The sequence below is a fragment of the Vicia villosa genome, linkage group LG7 (assembly GCF_029867415.1).
Source record: "Vicia villosa cultivar HV-30 ecotype Madison, WI linkage group LG7, Vvil1.0, whole genome shotgun sequence".
Lineage (NCBI taxonomy): Eukaryota > Viridiplantae > Streptophyta > Magnoliopsida > Fabales > Fabaceae > Vicia > Vicia villosa.
This window is the reverse complement of record NC_081186.1, coordinates 135333292-135337181: the sequence shown is the minus strand read 5'-3', so window position 1 is coordinate 135337181 and position 3890 is coordinate 135333292. Positions and strand designations below refer to the sequence as shown.

The following is a 3890-nucleotide window of genomic DNA, read 5'->3' as shown; positions in this document are numbered from 1 at the left end:
CAAATTCTGGTTGCACAATAGAACATACTAAGAAAAGAGACATTATGTTTAATGGCTTAAGAGTAAACAACATCTATATGCTAAACTTGGACGAAGTATCTAAGTCAAGTACCAAGTGTCTAATTGCTCTAGGCGAAGACTCATGGCTTTGGCATAGACGCCTAGCTCACATTAATTTTGACTTACTTAATAAGGTTGTCACAAAAGACTTAGTAATCGGCTTACCAAAAATAAAGTTTTCAAAGGATCATCTATGTGATGCTTGTCAAAAGGGAAAGCAAACTAAAACCTCTTTTAAATCAAAGAACGTGGTTTCAACATCACACCCACTTGAACTCCTTCACATGGATCTCTTTGGCCCTTCAAGGACTAAAAGCATAGGTGGAAACATCTATGGTTTTGTCATTGTCGATGATTACTCTAGATTTTGTTAGACAAACTTTCTACCTAGTAAGGATCAAACTTTTCCAGCTTTCACGCAATTTGCAAGATTATGTCAAAATAAAATGAACACCAAAATAGTTGCAATTCGAAGTGATCACGGTGAAGAATTTGAAAACTATCTTTTTGAAAAATACTGTGATAAACATGGAATTGAGCATAACTTTTCAGCTCCTAGAACACCACAACAAAACAGAGTGGTTGAACGTAAAAATCGTGTTCTAGAGGAGTTGGCAAGAACAATGCTAAATGAGGGTAGTCAACCTAAGTATTTCTGGGCGGACGCTATTAGCACCGCATGTTATGTTTTGAATAGGATAATAATACGTCCTATACTAAACAAAACGCCATATGAATTATTAAAAGGTAGAAAACCAAATGTGTCACATCTCCACGTATTCGGTTGCAAGTGTTTTGTATTGAACAATGTACATGTGTCATTTGATGAATCTTATACAAAATATGTCGAGAAAGGTCTATCTTTTGATAGTGCAGGTCCATCTACTGAAGACATTGTCAAAGATAAGGAAGACGAGAGTGAAATTATTGTGAAGAAAGATGCTGAGAAAGAGAAAGATGAGTCTCATGATGATGATGAAAAAGAAAGCATCTCAAACAATGAAGAACTTCCTAAGGCCTGGACAAATGTAAAAGATCATTCAATTGACAACATAATAGGGGACATCTCAAAGGGCGTTACAACCCGCTCCAAGATAAGTAACTTTTGTCATCATTTTGCTTTTGTTTCACAAGTTGAGCCGAAAAACGCTAAGGACGCATTACTTGATGAGCATTGGCTAATGGCCATGCAAGAAGAATTAAACCATTTAAACGAAATGATGTTTGGGACCTAGTCCCTCATCTAGGAGATCATCAAGTAATCGGCACTAGATGGGTTTTTCGTAACAAACTTGATGAAAACAGAGTTATTACTAGAAACAAAGCTAGATTAGTTGCCCAAGGTTACAATCAAGAGGAAGGTATTGATTATGAAGAGACATACGCTTCCGTAGCACGTCTCGAAGCTATTCGTCTCTTACTTGCCTATGCTTGTTCAAAAGACTTTAAACTATTTCAAATGGATGTTAAAAGTGCCTTTCTAAATGGCTATATAAATGAAGAGGTCTATGTTGCTCAGCCACCCGGCTTTGAGAATTACATGTATCCGACTCATGTTTATAAGTTGAAACGTGCTTTATACGGTCTCAAACAAGCCCCTAGGGCTTGGTACGAACGTTTGAGCAAATTTCTACTTAGTCAAGGATACTTTAGGGGTAAAGTTGACACTACTCTCTTCATTAAAAGAAAAGATAAAGATATACTCTTGGTTCAAGTTTATATAGATGGTATTATATTTGGATCGACTAATGCAAAACTTGTCAAAGAATTTTCTAAACTTATGCAGATTGAATTTGAGATGAGTCTCATGGGAAAGCTGAATTTCTTCCTTGGTCTACAAATCAAGCATCTTAGTCATGGAACGTTCGTAAGTCAAACCAAGTATTGTACAGAGTTGCTTAAAAGATTTGGAATGAGTGAGGCAAAGGAGATTGACACACCTATGGCAACAAATAGTAACCTAGACAAAGATGAGAAAGGTAAAGAGGTTGATGTGAAATTGTACCGAGGTATGATAGGTTCACTATTGTATCTCACAGCTTCAAGACCGGACATCATGTTTAGTGTATGTATGTGTGCAAGATACCGATCTTGTCCAAAGGAATCACACTAAAAAGCTGTAAAAAGAATTCTACGATATCTACGTGGAACTACTACATATGGCCTATGGTATCCTAAAGGCAATGAATCTTATTTGGTGGGATTCTCCGACTCAGACTTTGCTGGATGCAAATCCGACAGAAAGAGTACCAGTGGAACATGTCATCTATTCTCAAATTCATTGATAAGCTGGCATAGTAAGAAATAAGTATCAGTTGCATTATCTACCGCTGAGGCATAATACGTAGCTGCCGGAAGCTGCTGTTCTCAGATATTATGGCTCAAGCAACAACTCATTAACTTTGGTATTAAGCTTGATCGTATACCTATCATGTGCGACAACACAAGTGCCATAAACTTGAGCAAAAATTCTGTTTTACACTCACGAACCAAGCATATTGAAATAAGGCATCACTTCCTAAGAGATCATGTAGAGAAAGGAGAAGTTATATTTGAACATGTAGAGAGCAAGAAGCAACTAGCTGACATCTTCACCAAACCTCTAGCAACGAAGCAGTTCTTCAACATTCGTAGGGAATTAGGGATATTAGATATCTCTAATTTGAGCTAAAATGGGATACCACTGGGATACCACTGGGATCCAAATAGGAAAACCTACTATCTCATTCAAAAGGGAACCAGAAAGATCATATACAACTATGACGATCTTACGGAATTTGGCCACCTTGCAGGTAATGAAGAAGAAGGCAATGATCAAGACATAGCAAATGATGATGATCACACTATGGAAGATGTTTCACATGATACGGATGCAAATTGGCAATATGTTCCTCCTCAAAGAGAGGAAATTCCCTGGGGATACATAGCCCCGCCTCAGCCGGATCAAACCAACATCATTTCCATGTTAGAAAACATGCAGCTTCGCCAACAAGAAAACTTTGAAGCACAACAGCTTTAATTTCAGAATATGCAACAGCTTCAACAGGATCGTTACAATGCTCAACAACTCCAATATGAAAATCTTCATCGCTTGGCTCAAGAACACAAAAATGTCATATCTTAACCATATAAGATTTAGTCAATTAATTTTTGTATAAGACATAAAAAATTATTAATATCCACCCAACTAGAATTCTATAACACTTCAGTTAGTAATAATCAATATAATGTCATATCTTAACCATATAAGATTTAGTCAATTGAAAGTTGAAATAGCATGATAGGTTCACATCCTTCCACAAGGGACATTGAAGCAACTAATAAAAGACTTCATCCTCACAATGAACAAAGTTTGGAATGATAAAAACAGATCATTTGAAATGTGGAATTAGGAAGAAAGGATCAACTAATAAAAGACTTCATCTTCACAATGAGCAAAATAATTTAAAAGGTTCAGGTTTGATTGAATTCATAATATAAATCATTTTGAATAATCAGGGGCCAGAAGGTTAAGGCCACTAAACTTAATGATAAAAGCTCAGAAGCCAAGCGTAACAAGTAAATTTCATTGAAGAAACCCACATAGGGATTCTTCTTATATGTTAAGAGCTCATCACTGCAACGGAATGTAGCAACCTGCCCTAAAATTAAAGACTTAGAGTCGCCACCTATTCTGAAGGGCGAATAGGAAACCCTACGCAGTTAAGAGATCAGGGTAAGATACTATATTCAGGTCGAGGGAAGGTGTTAGGCACCCTCAACCCTTTCCTATGGTTTGCATTATAGGGTTAATATAAAGAAAGGTGACAGAAAGTTATAGGGTAAATGGC

At 36.8% G+C, this 3890-nt stretch overlaps 1 non-coding gene across 1 annotated transcript; it reads right to left on the bottom strand.

Annotated features, from left to right (window-relative positions):
• Window positions 1–3593: 3593 nt before the first annotated feature.
• LOC131621191 (small nucleolar RNA R24) lies at window positions 3594–3683 on the bottom strand. Its single transcript, XR_009289517.1, has one exon. It is a non-coding gene; the product is annotated as a small nucleolar RNA R24 (small nucleolar RNA).
• Between the last annotated feature and the right edge of the window lie 207 nt (window positions 3684–3890).